The following is a 19,143-nucleotide window of genomic DNA, read 5'->3' as shown; positions in this document are numbered from 1 at the left end:
TGATCCTTGCCTTCCTTAGGTATCACGGTAATGAGAGCTTGTGTAGAATGGAACGGGAAATGACATGTCTGTGATAAACTGTTAAACGCTTTCCCCATGAGTGGAACACATAGGTCTTGGCACGTTTTGTAGAACCTGGGTGTAAACCCATCTGGTCCTGGTCTCTTTCCTATTTTTAGGTTCTGAATAGCTTCCTTTAATTCTAATTCTGAAAAGTCATGTTCCAAATAGTTTAACGTTTCCTCTTACAAGGTTCCCAGGGAATGTTTCTCCAAGTATTCCACTATATGTCATCTTGGTGTTGATGTATTTTTCCCTTGTTGGGTTAGATTATATAGATTAGCATAGTACTTTCTAAATTCCTCTAGTATTTCTGAAGTAGAATGCACTAGAGTTCCAACCGAGGAGTTTATGCTAAAAATTGGGGTTTGTGCGAGTCTAGGAGTTAGGGATCTTGCCATTAAACGTCCACTTTTATCCCCAAACTCAAAGTTATGTTTACGTATCTTATCTCTTACACACAGGGACTTTTGCTCCAGTATAGCTAGTGCTTGTTGTCTGAAGGAAGAAATTTCAGCCCTGATTATGTCACTTGAAGCTGCCTTGTTGGCTGTTGGCATTCCCAGTAATGCAAGAATGTCCATCAGTTTTGGGGCCCTTTCTCTTTTCAGTCTAGCCTCATGGGCTATGAAAATTCCCCTTAGTATACATTTAAGAGCTTGCCATTTAATAGGCTCCGGTGTGGGATCTTGGGCATGATGAATCGGTAAAGAATTAACTGCATCCTTAAGGATATGTGCACACGTCAGGATTTCTTGCAGAAATTTCCTGAAGAAAACCGGAAATTTTCTGCAAGAAATCCGCATTTTTTTTCCCAATTTTTTCCTGTTTTTTTCGTGCTTTTTTTTAGCATTTTGCAAGCGAAATTAGCTTGCAGAATGCTAAAGTTTTCCAAGCGATCTGTAGCATCGCTTGGAAAACTGACTGACAGGTTGGTCACACTTGTCAAACATAGTGTTTGACAAGTGTGACCAACTTTTTACTATAGATGCTGCCTATGCAGCATCAATAGTAAAAGATAGAATGTTTAAAAATAATAAAAAAAATAAAAAAAATGGTTATACTCACTTGCAGACAGCCGATCTCCTCAGCGGCGTCCGTTCCTATAGATGGTGTGTGTGTGCAGGACCTTCGTTGACGTCACGGTCACGTGAGCGGTCACATGAGCGGTCATGCAACCAATCACAATACGTCATCGCAGGTCCTTCACCACACCATCTATAGGAACGGAAGTGGCAGCATGCACCTGAGAGGCGGGAAGACTGCGGGGGCCATCGAAGGTGAGTATATGACTATTTTTTATTTTAATTCTTTTTTTTTACCAATTATACGGTGCCCAGTCCATGGAGGAGTGTCTCCTCTCCTCCACCCTGGGTACCAACCGCACATAATCTACTTACTTCCCGCATGGTGTGCACAGTCCCGTGCGGGAAGTAAGCAGATCAATGCACTCCTAGGTGTGCGGAATCCCCGCAATTCCGCAAATTTAATGAACATGTTTCTTTTTTTTTCCGCCGAAAAAAATGCAACATTTGCACAAAAAATGCGGAATACCCTGAAAATAATGGGAGGCATATGTTAGTGTTTTTTTCGCATTTGTTTCGCGTTTTTATCAAGTTTTTACAGCGAAAAAACGCGAAAAAAACGTGAAAAATACTGAACATGTGCACATGGCCTAATAGCTGACATACAGATCTTGTCTTTCAAAAGGTTGTCATTTAGTCTCCATGTATAACCCCTATTCCCTCCAAAATATGTTATGTTTTAAATAAATATTGTGAGGGAGCAAAACAGAGCTTTTATATATTTGTGAAATTAAACAGCTGTTTGCATGCACTATTGTGAGGTAAGCCTTTCTTCCTCTTCTACTTAAAAGCCTTTCAATTAAAAAGTATTATATCTGCCTTCATACATGTTCTTCCTACAGTCTATATAGAAATCTTTTCCTGAAAATTAGCATTTCATTTGTAATATAGGATTTGCAACCACAGCTATTAGGTTCAATATCCATTTCATTCATGCATTATTAAATTATTAGTCAAGCTGCCAGGGAATGCATTACATATTTAACAAGAAAATGCATTATGATTAATATTTTTATGAATACATCTTCATATTTAGCACATAAGAAACCAAACTTGCAACTTTTCAAAACTTTATAGCCTCCCATTCTACAATAAATTCTCATTTCTGCCCAATGCCATAGAGATACCATAGATCAAGACCTCAGCACTATGTTTGATTAGACAAATGCACACTTCTTATTTTTCTTTTCTTTTTAAATTCCTTTTATTAAAGTTTTTATAAATCTCTGGCAACATAGGTTGCAGTTAAATAATAACTAGTTTGTAGGCACAAACTTTAAATAGCTCAGTAAATCATGTTGACATGTATGATATGTACATTTGTGGCCAAAAGTCTTGGCATCCTTTAAATTGTTCCAGAAAATGAAGTATTTTTCCCAGAAAATTATTTCAATTACACATATTTTGCTATACACATGTTTATTTACGATTGCTTTTTTTCATTTTTTTCCAATACCCATAGAGAAAAAAAGGCAAATTGGACATCATTCACACAAAACTTAAAAAATTGGCTGACGAAATTGTAGTCAAAACCCATTTTCCATCATCTGGCAGGTAAATTTGTGGTAGTCTATCTGGATAAATAATCGATTTATTCGACTGACCTCAAGTCATACCAGATACATGTCAGGCAGGTCTTACAAATACTCAGGGAAAATAAATGATATATCAAATCATGAAGTATATGTTTTCATTTCAGGAGATCTCTTTTCTGGTGGATTTATTATCATTCATGTTTTCGCATAGATCCTGCAATAGTCTGGGCGGTACTGGATTGGGATTGTCCTGAAAACTTTAAAACTTTTCAAAGGTTTTTGTAATATGCCTTTATATTTCTTCTGTTGTCAGCTCTTGGTTGTCAGGGCTCTGAAAAGACTGTCTGGCAAGGTAGCCAATCTTAGCAGCCCTTGTACCCTACACCTCACCTCTTGTCGGGCCTGTTTTCTTCAATAGCCAACAACCTCTGGTCACCATAGTAACCAGACTAATGAGGATGTTGATCAGACATCTTCAACACAGTCTCTTGCCTAACCTTAAACCACCACATGCTGATCTCTAGTGGTATTACAGAGCAACAACTTACATTTAATCTGAAATTTTTGGCTTGATGAACAGGACATAGCAGGTAATGATGATGGTGGTGAATAGATTCAGCAAGGTGGCTCATTTAACTACTCCACCTGCATTAACCCCTTAATCCCATATGACGTACTATCCTGTCGAGGTGACTTGGGACTTAAATCCCAGTGACGGGATAGTATGTCATATGCAATCGGCCGCGCTCACGGGAGGAGCGCGGCCAATCGCGGCCGGGTGTCAGCTGACTATAGCAGCTGACATCTGGCACTATGTGCCAGGAGTGGTCACGGACCGCCCCCGGCACATTAACCCCCGGCACACTGCGATCAAACATGATCGCTGTATTCCGCCGGTATAGGGAAGCTTCCCTGAGACGAACGGTACAAGGCGATGTACTCACCTTGTACCGAGCGTCTCCTCCCTGCATGCAGGCCCTGGATACAAAATGGCTGCGGGGCTGCATCCGGGTCCTGCAGGGACTACTTCCGGGTCCAGAGCAGGCGCTGGTAAGCCTGCAGCGATGTAAGCCAGATCGCCGATCTGACAGAGTGCTGTGCAAACTGTCCGATCAGCGATCTGTGATGTCCCCCCATGGGACAAAGTAAAAAAAAAAAATTCCACGTGTAAAAAAAAAAAAAAATTCCTAAATAAAGAAAAAAATATATATATATTATTCCCATAAATACATTTATTTATCTAAATAAAAAAACAAAACAATAAAAGTACACATATTTAGTATTGCCGCGTCCGTAACGACCCAACCTATAAAACTATCCCACTAGTTAACCCCTTCAGTGAAAACCGTAAGAAAAAAAAAAACACGAGCCAAAAAACAACGCTTTATTACACAGGTCAACAAAAAAAAATTTTTTTTCTGGTGTCCAAAATATTTTAATGAATTTGGGGTATTTTTGGGGTGCTGATTCTGAATATGCTATCAGTTTTGCCAGATTGGCTCAAGTTTTTGACATTTTTGGTATCTTATTTATAGCACTTGTTGGTAAATGCGACGCATCATCTCATTAATTTCTTTGGATTAGTACTTGAACTGAGCAGTTCTCAATATAGTTTTGTGTTAATTAGTGTTCTAAAAGTTTGTTCATAGCTTGATTTTTGCACTAACTTTATGTTGTTGTCTGTTTTCCAGTGAAAAGCATGAACTCATCAAGAAGAAGTTGTCTTAACGATCCAGACTCATTCTGTTACATTTGTGGTGAATACACACTGCCAAAACATAGAAGAAACATAACAGACTTCGTAAAAAAAGTGTATTTTGCCTATTTTGGGGTTATGCTTGGGGACCAAGACAAGTTTTGGGCACCACGCATAGTGTGCAAAGCATGTATCGAATTATTATGAAAATGGAGCAAAGGACAAAGAAAAAGCTTCAAATTTGGTGTTCCAATGGTGTGGAGAGAGCCAAAAAATCATCATGATGACTGTTATTTCTGTGCAGTGCAAGTGCAAGGATTCAATAAGCATAAGAAACGAAAATGGGAGTAACATGGAATCTGCAAGAAGGCCTGTCCCTCATTGTGAAGATGTGCCTGTACCTGTGTTTACCATAAATAACAGTCATCATGATGATTTTTTGGCTCTCTCCACACCATTGGAACACCAAATTTGAAGCTTTTTCTTTGTCCTTTGCTCCATTTTCGTAATAATTCGATACATGCTTTGCACACTATGTGTGGTGCCCAAAACTTGTCTTGGTCCCCAAGCATAACCCCAAAATAGGCAAAATACACTTTTTTTACGAAGTCTGTTAACAAAAAGTGGAATAACACGCGATCAAAAAGACAGATATAAATAACCATAGTACCGCTGAAAATGTCATCTTGTCCCGCAGAAAACAAGCCATGATACAGCATCATAAGCAAAAAAATAAAAAAGTTATAGTCCTCAGAATAAAGCGATGCTAAAATAATTATTTTTTCTATAAAATAGCTTTTATCGTATAAAAGCGTCAAAACATAAAAAAATGATATAAATGAGATATAGCTGTAATCGTACTGACCCGAAGAATAAAACTGCTTTATCAATTTTACCAAACGTGGAACGGTATAAACGCCTCCCCCAAAAGAAATTCATGACTAGCTGGTTTTTGGTCATTCTGCCTCACAAAAATTGGAATAAAAAGTGATCAAAAACTGTCACGTGTCCGAAAATGTTACCATTAAAAACGTCAACTCATCCCGCAAAAAACAAGACCTCACATGACACTGTGGACGATAATATGGAAAAATTATAGGTCTCAAAATGTGGAGACGCAAAAACTTTTTTGCTATAAAAAGCGTCTTTTAGTGTGTGACAGCTGCCAATCATAAAAATCCGATATAAAAAAATGCTATAAAACTAAATCAAACCCTCCTTCATCACCCCCTTAGTTAGGGAAAAATAATAACATTAAAAAAATGTATTTATTTCCTTTTTCCCATTAGGGCTAGGGTTAGGGTTAGGGCTAGGGTTAGGTTTAGGGCTAGGGTTAGGGCTAGGGTTAGGGCTAGGGTAAGGGCTAGGGTTAGGGTAAGGGCTAGGGTTAGGGCTAGGGTTAGGGTTGGGGCTAGGATTGGAGCTAAAGTTAGGGTTAGGGTTGGGGCTAAAGTTAGGGTTAGGGTTGGGGCTAAAGTTAGGGTTAGGGTTGGGGATAAAGTTAGGGTTAGGGTTGGGGATAAAGTTAGGGTTAAGGTTGGGGCTAAAGTTAGGGTTAGGGTTTGGATTACATTTACGGTTGGGATTAGGGTTGGAATTAGAGTTTGGGGTGTGTTTGGATTAGGGTTTCAGGTAGAATTGGGGAGTTTCTACTGTTCAGACACATCAGGGGCTCTCCAAACGTGACATGGCGTCCGATCTCAATTCCAGCCAATTCTGCGTTGAAAAAGTAAAACAGTGCTCCTTCCCTTCTGAGCTCTCCCATGCGCCCAAACAGGGGTTTACCCCAACATATGGGGTATCAGCGTACTCGGGACAAATTGGACAACAACTTTTAGGGTCCAAGTTCTCTTTGTTATCCATGGGAAAATAAAAATTTGGGGGGCTAAAAATCATTTTTGTGGGAAAAAAGATTTTTTATTTTCACGGCTTTGCGTTGTAAACTGTAGTGAAACCCTTGGGGGTTCAACGTTCTCACAACATATCTAGATAAGTTCCTTGGGAGGTCTAGTTTCCAATATGGGGTCACTTTTGGGGGGTTTGTACTGTTTGGGTACATCAGGGGCTCTGCAAATGCAACGTGATGCTTGCAGACCAATCCATCTAAGTCTGCATTCCAAATGGTGCTCCTTCCCTTCCGAGCTCTGGTATGCACCCAAACAGTTGTTCCCCCCACATATTGGGTATCAGCGTACTCAGAACAAATTGGACAACTATTGGGGTCCAATGTATCCTGTTACCCTTGTGAAAATACAAAACTGGGGGCTAAAAAATCATTTTTGTGAAAAAAAAATAATTTTTATTTTCACGGCTCTGCGTTATAAACTGTAGTGAAACACTTGGGGGTTCAAAGCTCTCAAAACACATCTAGATAAGTTCCTTAGGGGGTCTACTTTCCAAAATAGTGTCACTTGTGGGGGGGTTTAATGTTGAGGCACATCAGGGGCTCTCCAAACGCGACATGGTGTCCCATCTCAATTCCAGTCAATTTTGCATTGAAAAGTAAAATGGCGCTCCTTCCCTTCCGAGCTCTGCTATGCACCCAAACAGTGGTATACCCCCACATATGGGGTATCGTCGTACTCAGGACAAATTGCACAACAACTTTTGTGGTCTAATTTCTTCTCTTACCCTTGGGAAAATAAAAAATTGGGGGCGAAAAGATTATTTTTGTGAAAAAATATGATTTTTTATTTTTACGGCTCTGCATTATAAACTTCTGTGAAGCACTTGTTGAGTCAAAGTGCTCACCACACATCTAGATAAGTTCCTTAAGGGGTCTACTTTCCAAAATGGTGTCACTTGGGGAGTTTCAATGTTTAGGCACATCAGGGGCTCTCCAAACGCAACATGGCATCCCATCTCAATTCCAGTCAATTTTGCATTGAAAAGTCAAATGGCGCTCCTTTCCTTCCGAGCTCTGCCATGCGCCCAAACAGTGGTTTACCCCCACATATGGGGTATTGGCGTACTCAGGACAAATTGCACAACAACCTTTGGGGTCCATTTTCTCCTTTTACCCTTGGTAAAATAAAACGAATTGGAGCTGAATAAATTTTGTGTGAAAAAAGTTAAATGTTCATTTTTATTTAAATATTCCAAAAATTCCTGTGAAACACCTGAAGGGTTAATAAACTTCTTGAATGTGGTTTTGAGCACCTTGATGGGTGCAGTTTTTAGAATGGTGTCACACTTGGGTATTTTCTATCATATAGACCCCTCAAAATGACTTCAAATGAGATGTGGTCCCTAAAAAAAATGGTGTTGTAAAAATGAGAAATTTCTGGTCAAATTTTAACCCTTATAACTCCCTAACAAAAAAAAAAATTGGTTCCAAAATTGTGCTGATGTAAAGTAGACATGTGGAAATTTTACTTATTAAGTATTTTGCGTGACATATCTTTGTGATTTAAGGGCATAAAAATTCAAAGTTGGAAAATTGCAAAATTTTCTAAATTTTCACCAAATTTCCGTTTTTTTCACAAATAAACGCAAGTTATATCGAATAAATTTTACCATTATCATGAAGTAGATTGTGAGCCTTCGCGGGCAGGGTCCTCTCTCCTACTGTACCAGTTATGACTTGTATTGTTCAAGATTATTGTACTTGTTTTTATTATGTATACCCCTCCTCACTTGTAAAGCGCCATGGAATAAATGGCGCTATAACAATAAATAATAATAATAATAATAATAATAATAATAATAAAAAGTACAGTATCTCTCAAGAAAACAGTGTCAGAATCGCTAAGATCCGTTGAAGAGTTCCAGAGTTATAACCTCATAAAGGGACAGTGGTCAGAATTGTAAAAATTGGCCCGGTCATTAACATGCAAACCACCCTCGGGGCTTAAGGGGTTAATGAATGCTTTTTGTGCAAATTTTTTTAAAGGAGATTGTGAATTTACATGGGATTACAAGAGGTTGTTTGTGACCTGGGATTCAATTTATTTTAAATTTTGAAAAGCATTTTGTGCTCGCTTAGGCTGGTTTCACATTTGCGGTTGTGTACACAGCGTTTCTTCCACAATTATCCCCATGCGTCGTGTATTCCTATATTTAACATTAGGGATGCATGTGTCTGCAATTGATTACGTTTTGCTGCATTTGACGACGCATGTGTCCTTTTGTCGTCTGCGATTTGGCGCGGTAAACGCTACATGTAGTAATTTTAGATGCGTCAATTTGCCACCTAGAAACTTATGCGGTTGTTAGCTGAAGGAATGCGGCAAAAAAAGCATTATGGTCTATGTGAACGCATGCATTGCATCACAGGATAACATGTCTAGACACTGATTAGCTACCCCCCACATACAAACTGATAAAAGGAGGGAGTGGGCATTTAGGCCACGTTCACTTTTTGCGGCGTCCCTCTGCGGGTTCTCCCGCAGCGGAATTGATAAATCTGCAGGGCAAAACCGCTGCGGTAATCCCTGCAGACTTATCGCGGTTTGTTCCGCGGTTTCCACTGCGGGATTACTCCTATACTATTGATGCTGCATATGCAGCAATATGCAGCATCAATAGTAATGTTAAAAATAATAAAAATTGGTTATACTCACCCTCCGATGTCCGGATCTCCTCGGCGCTGCACGCGGCGCTCCGGTTCCAAAGATGCTGCGCCGAGAAGGACCTTCGTGAAGACACGGTCATGTGACCCGGGCGTCATCACGGTCATGTGACCGCGACGTCACCGCAGGTCCTGTTCGCACAGCAACTCTGACCGGCCGGCCGCGTGCAGCGCTGAGAGGTGAGTATAACATGATTTTTTATTTTTATTCTTTTTTTTACCCCAAATATGGTTCCCAGGGCCTGGAGGAGAGTCTCCTCTCCTCCACCCCGGGTACCACCCGCACATTAACCGCTTACTTCCCGCAATGTGGGCACAGCCCTATGCGGGAAGTAAGCGGTTCAATGCATTCCTATGGGTGCAGAATCGCAGTGATTCTGCACAAAGAAGTGACATGCTGTGGGTTTTAAACCGCTGCATTTCTGCGCGGTTTTTCCCGCAGCATGTGCACAGCGGTTTGCGGTTTCCATAGGGTTTACATGTAAATGGAAACGCTATAGAAACTGCTGCGGACCCGCAGCATCAAAATCGCAGCGGTTCCGCGGTAAAAACCGCAAAGTGTGAACATGGCCTTACAGGTCACTATACAGCAGACTGAGAAGCAGACCAGACAGAGGAAAGCACATTGGAGGAAACAAGACTCTGAACAATGTGAGTATATCAAACCAATGCCTTTATTTTCTATGTTCTGTCTCTATATGTCCTAATTTCTGCCATTTTTTCTTTCTTTCTGCATCAGAATGTCATCTTCTTCTGAGGAGGAGCAACTTCCTGGGCCTGCACAAGCTGAACATGTCAGTGAAGTGAGTCCCATTGGCGATGTCTGTTTATCTAGATTTTGTTTCTGTAAAATTTTTCACCATGCGTACAAAAAACGCAAACGCATGCTAAACGCATGGAAAAGCGTGAAAATGCCGCGTTTTTTAAACGCATGCGTTAACGTATGCGTCTAAAAAATGCTGTGTTTGTACGCGTTTCAAAGTGGTTTTTCCTTCATTTGCGGTTGCGGATTAAACGCTGCGGATTCTAACGCAAATGTGAAACTAGCCTTAGTGTTTCATTTTTCATTTTCATTTGCCTTTCATCCATAGTCTAATGGGCAAACTGAGTGAGTGAACCAGACTCTTGAGAGATATCTTAGGTGCTTTGTGACCTAGTCTAAGGAGGAGTAGGTCCAGTTTTTACCCCCAGCTGAGTTCACTGTAAATAATTGTTGTCATGAATATTGATGAGAGAATTTGTTTGAAAAACGATCTCCAAAATAAATGTGACACAAATATGTCACATTCGGATTTGTGATCAGAATTCAGTTTTTTGGGCCCGGTCACACTGGCGATTGCAATGCGAGAAACTTGCATGAGTTTCTCGCATCATTACCCGACACAGCCACCTGCTCTCGGGACAGGAGCTCTGCCTGGTATTGATGCAAGAGACTCGTACAAGTTTCTCGCATTGCACTCGCAAGTGTGACCCCGGCTTTAAGCCCCCGTCACACTAAGCGAGGTAGCTAGCGAGATTGCTGCTGAGTCACAAGTTTTGTGATGCAACAGCGACCTCAGTAGCGATCTCGCTATGTTTGACACGTAGCAGCGACCAGGCCCCTGCTGTGAGATCGCTGGTCGTGTCGGAATGGCCTGGACCTTTTTTTGATCGTTGAGGTCCCGCTGGGTAGCACACATCGCTGTGTTTGACACCTTACCAACGACCTCGTTGACTACAACGTCACACAGGACGTCCCTCATCGAGGTCTGAATCGTCATAATAGCTGCCATGTGACAGGGTCACAACGACCAACGACATCGTTGTACAGGTCGCTACAGGTCGCCGCATCACTGCTGCGTCTTTGGGAAGATCTCACTGTTTGACATCTCACCAGCGACCACATAGGGACGCAGCAACGATCCCTGACAGGTCGTATCGTTGTCGGGATCTGAGTAATAGTTTAGCTAGGTAGTATCCTGTGTGGCTGTGAATTTGACCTTCAAGCAATGTTTTTTTTTTAATAAAATTGGAAAAAATCAGATGCATTCTGTGAAAACTATTTTCAGCACTTTGGCTATGATAATGGTGGTGTATGATGAGTGTGGAGCACATGTTTTATGAGTGTAGTGGTTTTGAAGAGCTCAGAGGAGTGGCTTGTTAACAGTATTATTTTTTCTAACTTTACTTTTTGTAGTGCAGTGGTAGCACTGTGCAGTGATGAGGCAGTGACCCAACAAAGTTTCAAACCAAAGTCTCTTTAATATGTTTATTTCACAACATTAATGTTTAATTCACACCAGTATACACCATTAATGTCCATTTCACAGGACTACATAGTATCTGGTATCTTCCAGATCAAAGCCGGGAACCATACCCTCCAGTTTGCAGCCGATGCACACACTAGTCCACCTCCTTCAGGCACAGGACAGTTTACCTCCGTTTCACCGCCGAGCACAAGACAGTCCACCTCCGGGACCAATTGCCATGGGCGACTGCACCGCTGTGTATGCTGTGAGTGGCAGGCCCCTGAGCTGCCTTGGCTGCTTTGTTCCACTTGTCTGTGTTACCTCACCCAAGTGGAGCACTGCAGAGCCGATTGCTCTGTCCTCTAGCACACAGCAGACTGACACTCAAACTGATAATGACACACCCAAACCTTTTACTGCACGGATTTTAACTGGGATCTGTGGCCTTCAGCCACATGGAAAACCAAGGCCTGGAATAAAATAAACTGCATGACTACTATTCTGCAGTCTGTTTCAAAATACAAAAACCCCAGAGCAGGTTTTCCCAACTCTGCCCTGGACATTAATATGCCAAAGACTAACACTTATTTTTAGTCTGCATTTAAATCACAGCTATGCCTGTGACTGCAATGCACTCGTATAGCCTTTATTCGCCTACGTGCACATCCTGGGGGAACACACAGTGACCCCTACCTGTGACATCAGTCACTGCCTCACAATTGCAATCATAGCTACGCATGTGACTGCAATGCACCTCCATGGCCTCAGTACGCCTCCATGCCAACCTGGGGAGAACACACAGCGACCCCTGCCTGTGACACCGGTCACTGCCTCACAGTGTGCACATTGTGGCTAGCCAATCATGGCAGAGTAAACATCCACAATGTCCAGACACAATGGCTTGTGTCAATGGCTGCTGAAATCACATGTCTTTCCCCATATAAAGAGCGAACATCTTGTTTTAGCACCATTTTGACACTGTAACAGTGCAGAGAGGCTACTCTTGATGCTGGCACTGTTTGCAGTTAGATTTTAGGTAGTTAGCTAGGCAGTTTTTTATTAGTCAGATAATTTAGCTAATTAGTGTCCTGTGTGGCTGTGTAATTAACCTTCCAGCAATTTTTTTTGTGTATTATTGAGATTGGGCACTGCTTCTATTTTCTCCATGCTCGAGTAGACCATTCTAAATCTTATTTTTTAACTAGCTAAATGTGAAACAGCATGCCATATCCCACCTTGTCATTTAGTGGTGTGGTGACATTCTCCTGTGTTTAAGCTGTTGTGCATGAAAAACAAAAATGTGGCAGTTGCTACCATGATTCGCTATGCCATATCTCACCTTGCTATTTAGTGGCAGTGAAATTCCACAGTCTTCATACATCATGCACATTAAAAAAAATATATTCTTTTGCCAAACGTGATAGAGCCTGCAATATCCCATATTGTAATTTTGTGGTGGTGACATGAAGCTGTCTGCAGACCTAACACACATAAAAAAAATCTGTTGCTAAACGTGATTCAGCCTGCCATATGCCACCTTGACATTAAGTGACCTTGAAATTGTTCTGTTTGCCGAGCTGTTGTACATTAAATCTTTTTATTATTACAAACGTGATACAGCAACCGAGATCAGAGTTTGAAATTGTTTTGCGCCTATCTTCTAGATTATACAGGCCTCATCCACACTAAAAACTATTTTTTCCTGTTACTATCGTCATACAGTGGGGGACATCTCACTTTTAAATGGTAACTTCTAGTCAATGTTATACAAACCTCTTCTACAGAAAAATGTTGCTGGTTACTAATGTTATACGTAGAGAAGATCTAATTTTAAAATTGTTTTGAGCAAATCTTCTTTGTCATACAGGCCTCATCCACACTTAAACAATTCTTTCTTCTGTTACTAACATCATACAGTAGGGGAGATCTTACTTTGAAGTTGTTTGGAGCATCTATGCAAATTGCCTCTTCTGAGAAAAAGAGGACTTAACTCTATAGCGCCACTTGTTGGAAGTAGCGATCCTACAAGTCACAATCAACCCTTTAACGAGTCATGCAATATGACTTAGGATAAAAGCCAAATCAGTATCTCAATTCACAGACAATTTGGAGCATTTAGTCTCTTATTCAGGCCTTATCCACACTGAAATTATTTTTTCATTTCTAACACGATTCAGCACTCCATATTTCACCTTCTCTTTTAGTGCTGCTAAAACTCATCTTTGTGCTTAGGTGGTACAGAGTAAAAAATCTAATCTAATTGTTAATCTGATTAAAATGATACCTTGGTTGATGAAATTCGTCTTGTGGTTGCTGTTTAATCTCTTTCAAACATTTCCAAACTGATTTTTTTTAGGAATTTATAGATACTATCAAGAAGAATAATTAAATGCACAATACTGATGCGATCATGGTGCAGTGCAGGTGTCACCACTAGTGTTGAGCGATACCGTCCGATACTTGAAAGTATCGGTTATCGGATAGTATCGGCCGATACCCGATACCAATACAAGTCAATGGGACACCAAGCGCTTGAAAGACCTTAGATGACGTCGCGGCTTGTGATTGGTTGCGTGGCGGTCACGTGACCGCTCACGCGACCAATCACAAACCGCGACGTCATCTAAGGTCTTTCAATTGCTCATTCTTAGGAAGGAAGGTGCCGGTTACATCGGTAAGGTCCAGGCTGCGTCGGAGAGGTGAGTATATCAATATTTTTTTTTTTATTCTTTATTTTACACATTAATATCGATCCCGATACCGATTCCTGATATCACAAAAGTATCGGATCTCGGTATCGGAATTCCGATACCGCAAATATCGGCCGATACTCGATACTTGCGGTATCGGAATGCTCAACACTAGTCACCACCCTCTGACTGCAGAAAGGGATTTTTTTTAATATATATAATATTCACTATGTAAAGTGGGGGCAGGTCACTGAGGGATCAGTGACCTGTCAGAAGCCATACTGGTGAATATCTAAGCAAAGCCCCACATGAAGACCTCTCCCACAGGCCAGCGCTGAAGTTCAAGCATATCTTTAACTCAAAACTGAAAATAAAGATTAAAGAGCAACCACAAGATGGATTTCATCAACCAAGGTTTCATTTTAATCAGTAAAACGGTGCCAAGCTGACAGCCTCTGTAAGTTACCATGAACAATATTGCTGACAGGTTCCCTTTAATAATTTGAGGATGGGGTTTGAATATAAGAGTATGGTTCACAGGAAGCCGTTTCCAGACCCGTTTGTGGGTGATTTGATGTAGTTGTCCTTGAAGGCTAAGTTGAAAGTTCCTTGGAAACTGGGATCCAGGTTCATTGGTCCTTATAAGATTGTTGAGGACATCAGTCTAGTGTATTTTGCCTTGCTCGACCGCCTACTTTCAAAATCCATAATGTATTTCACCGATCTCTTCTCAAATAATATATGGCCGCCTCAGAATCATCCCTACCACCACCTTCTCTTGTCATTTTTAATGGAAATCAGGAATACCAGATAGCTAAAATTGTTGATCTTCGCTTAGTTTGTTGGTCTCTTCAGTATTTAGTGGTTTTTATGGGGTACATTTGGGAGGAAAGCATGTGGATGCCTGCGTCAAAATTATATGCTACCAGGTTGGTTTGGGCCTTTCACACCTCACATCCTGATAAACTAGGTTTTGATGGTACGGAATCCCCTCTTAGGAGGTGGGTACTGTCGCAAGTATACCACGACAGAGTGTGGTCAGACAATCGCAGCATCTGGTGATACTTACACCTGCGGTTGTTAGAATGGCTTTACTGTCCTATTGGTAGTTCTGACTTTCTTTGCTCAGTTTCTGCAAGGGTTAAACTGCTTAGTAGGTTTCCTGGAGTTTTTTGTTTTATTGTATTGTATGTTGTTATGAGCTTGTTACACCCCACAGGTTTAACCCCTTATCGACATCGGGCATACATTTACACCGATGTTGGGGTCCTTCCCTTTGATGTGGGCTCTAGTGGTGAGCCCACATCCTTCTGGGGACATTTCAGCTATTTTGAACAGCTGACATGTGCCCGCAATAGTCGCGGGTGGAATCGTGATTCATCCACGGCTATTAATCAATAAAATGCTGCTTTCAAACTCTGACAGCGGCATTTAAATCATGCTTCCAGCCATCAGGCAGGATATATGCACACTGGTGACCCCCATCATGTGATCACGGGTCACCGATGTGTTGGCATGACAATCTGAGGTCTCCTTGAGACCTTTATGGTTGTCAGTGCCGGCTTGCTGTGAGCGCCACCCAGTGGTCAGCGATCATAGCAAGTGAGCAATTCTGCTATATAGAGGTGATCTGAACATCTCCTCTATGTAGCAAAGCCGATTGGGTTGTGACAGCTTCTAGTCTCCTATGGAGACTATTGAAACATGCCAAAAGTAAAACAAATATTTTTAAAAATATTAAAAAAATGAAAAATATAAAATTTCAAATCACCCCCCATTCGCCCCATTCAAAATAAAACAATACAAATAAAATCAAACATACACATATTTGGTATTTACCGCGTTCAGAGTCACCCTATCTATCAATGAAAAAAAGGATTAACCTGATCACTAAACATAGCGATAAAAAAAAGTCAAAACACCAAAATTACATTTTTTGGTCACCGCAATATTGCATTAAAATATCAGAAGATCATATCTGCACAAAAATGGCATAATTAAAAATGTCAGCTCAGAACGTAAAAAGTAAGCCCTCACCCAACCCGAGATAACAAAAAATGGAGACGCTACGGATATTGGAAAATGGCGCAATTTTGGATTTTTTTTCATCACTTAGATAAAAAATAAAGGAGACATGTTTGGTGTCTATGAACTCGTAATGACCTAGAGAATCATAATTGAAGTTTTAGCATTTAGTTAAACTAGTAAAACAGCCAAAAAAAACAAGTATGCATCAGCTGACTGTTGGTGTTAGTTCATTCTGCAATGACCTTGCTGGGAGAAGGAGCTTTCTGGGTGCAGTGATTCTACAGCTGTGTTCGGTTTATCTGGTGTCGTTATCTTGCTGTGCGGTGCTTTGCAACAGAAAGCTAAGTGTGGTATTTTTAATACCCTGTCCCTTTCAGTCTTACCTTATCTTGTGTTGTCTTAGTGCAGAGGTGGGACCAGTGTTCTCACTTGCCACTTCCCTGCTTAGGGATAGGAGCATGGCAAGTGAGGGATTAGGTATCCAGCTCGGCAACAGGGTGGAAGAACCAGTATAGGGACGTTAGTAAGAGCAGGGCACATCTTCAGGTGAATGCAGGAGGTGTCCTTTCCCCATTCCCTACCGACAGGGCCCACCATTGCTAAAGTTTCCCTGGTGTCCCCTGGTGTGTTGTGCTATCTAGTAACTGACCAATCCTGAGGTCGTGGCACACTGCTCCGGTCACATCGTTACCAAACCATGCTGCTGTATAAAACTTTGTGTTATGTTGTCTGTTTTTGAAAAAAATCTTGGTGAGAGCATGAAACACGTAAAAATAAAATCTACAAAATTACTATGCCACTATGGAACTGCTTCCTTTATACAGCAGTGTGGTTTATTCTGAAACATTAATCTCCTTTTTCTGCTAACATTTTATTTTAACATTTCCATTCAGAAAAATTTGGGCTTTAAGATGCAATAGTTGCATACATAAGTACTGGGATTAGCTCTGGATTTTGGACACTTCTCAAGTGTGTGTTGTTTTTCTGCAGCACTGATGTCACATTGACAGTGCTGCAACCAATAACTGAGCTCAGGTGCTTTGCCCTAAGGAGGAAAGATAATCATCTCAGTTTTGAGGTCAACTGCCTGTGTCTGATATGCCTTGCAGCTTCTCCTCAAATACCTGAAAGTGCAACTTAACAATGGGCTCCATTTCTATTTGTCTCTTCCCCCTATGTTGCAGTCCTTATGTGTCTCAGTGGATTACAGTATTAACCTCTTAAGCCCCGAGGGTGGTTTGCACGTTAATGACCGGGCCAATTTTTACAATTCTGACCACTGTCCCTTTATGAGGCTATAACTCTGGAAAGCTTTGACGGATCTTGGCGATTCTGACACTGTTTTCTCGTGACATATTGTACTTCATGTTAGTGGTAAAATTTATTCGATATAACTTGCGTTTATTTGTGAAAAAAAATGGAAATTTGGCAAAAATTTTGAAAATTTCGCAATTTTCCAACTTTGAATTTTTATGCCCTTAAATCACAGACATATGTCACGCAAAATACTTAATAAGTAACATTTCCCACATGTCTACTTTACATCAGTACAATTTTGAAACCAAAATTTTTTTTCGTGACGGAGTTATAAGGGTTAAAAGTTGACCAGCAATTTCTCATTTTTACAACACCATTTTTTTTTAGGGACCACATCTAATTTGAAGTCATTTTGAGGGGTCTATATGATAGAAAATACCCAAGTGTGACACCATTCTAAAAACTGCACCCCTCAAGGTGCTCAAAACCACATTCAAGAAGTTTATTAACCCTTCAGGTGTTTCACAGGAATTTTTGGAATGTTTAAATAAAAATGAACATTTAACTTTTTTTCACACAAAATTTATTTCAGCTCCAATTTGTTTTATTTTACCAAGGGTAACAGGAGAAATTGGACCCGAAAGTTGTTGTACAATTTGTCCTGAGTACGCTGATACCCCATATGTGGGAGTAAACCACTGTTTGGGCGCATGGCAGAGCTCGGAAGGAAAGGAGCGCCATTTGACTTTTCAATGCAAAATTGACTGGAATTGAGATGGGACGCCATGTTGCGTTTGGAGAGCCCCTGATGTGCCTAAACACTGAAACCCCCTACAAGTGACACCATTTTGGAAAGTAGACCCCCTAAGGAACTTATCTTGATGTGTGGTGAGCACTTTGACCCACCAAGTGCTTCACAGAAGTTTATAATGCAGAGCCGTAAAAAAAAAAAATCTTATTTTTTCACAAAAATGATTTTTTCGCCCCCAATTTTTTATTTTCCCAAGGGTAAGAGAAGAAATTGGACCCCAAAAAATGTTGTGCAATTTGTCCTGAGTACGCTGATACTCCATATGTGGGTGTAAACCATTGTTTGGGCGCATGGCAGAGCTTGGAAGGGAAGGAGCGCCATTTGACTTTTCAATGCAAAATTGACTGGAATTGAGATGGGACACCATGTTGCGTTTGGAGAGCCCCTGATGTGCCTAAACATTGAAACCCCCTACAAGTGACACCATTTTGGAACGTAGACCCCCTAAGGAACTTATCAAGATGTGTGGTGAGCACTTTGACCCACCAAGTGCTTCACAGAAGTTTATAATGCAGAGCCGTAAAGATAAAAAATCATATTTTTTCACAAAAATGATCTTTTCGCCCCCAATTTTTTATTTTCCCAAGGGTAAGAGAAGAAATTGGACCCCAAAAAATGTTGTGCAATTTGTCCTGAGTACGCTGATACCCCATATGTGGGTGTAAACCATTGTTTGGGCGCATGGCAGAGCTTGGAAGGGAAGGAGAGCCATTTGACTTTTCAATGCAAAATTGACTGGAATTGAGATGGGACGCCATGTTGCGTTTGGAAAGCCCCTGATGTGCCTAAACATTGAAACTCCCTACAAGTGACACCATTTTGGAAAGTATACCCCCTAAGGAACTTATCTAGATGTGTTTTGAGAGCTTTGAACCCCCAAGTGTTTCACTGCAGATTATAACGCAGAGCCGTGAAAATATATATATTTTTTTCTCAAAAATGATTTTTTAGCCCCCAGCTTTGTATTTTTACAAGGGTAACAGAATAAATTGGACCCCAAAATTTGTTTTCCAATTTGTCCTGAGTACGATGATACCCCATATGTGGGGGGGAACCACTGTTTGGGCGCATGACAGAGCTCGGAAGGGAAGGAGCGCCATTTGGAATGCAGACTTAAATGGATTGGTCAGCAGCCGTCACGTTTCATTTGCAGAGCCCCTGATGTACCCAAACAGTACAAACC

Source organism: Ranitomeya variabilis, chromosome 5 (assembly GCF_051348905.1).
Source record: "Ranitomeya variabilis isolate aRanVar5 chromosome 5, aRanVar5.hap1, whole genome shotgun sequence".
In the NCBI taxonomy this organism is placed as follows: Eukaryota; Metazoa; Chordata; class Amphibia; order Anura; family Dendrobatidae; genus Ranitomeya; species Ranitomeya variabilis.
Note: the sequence above shows the minus strand (reverse complement) of the source record.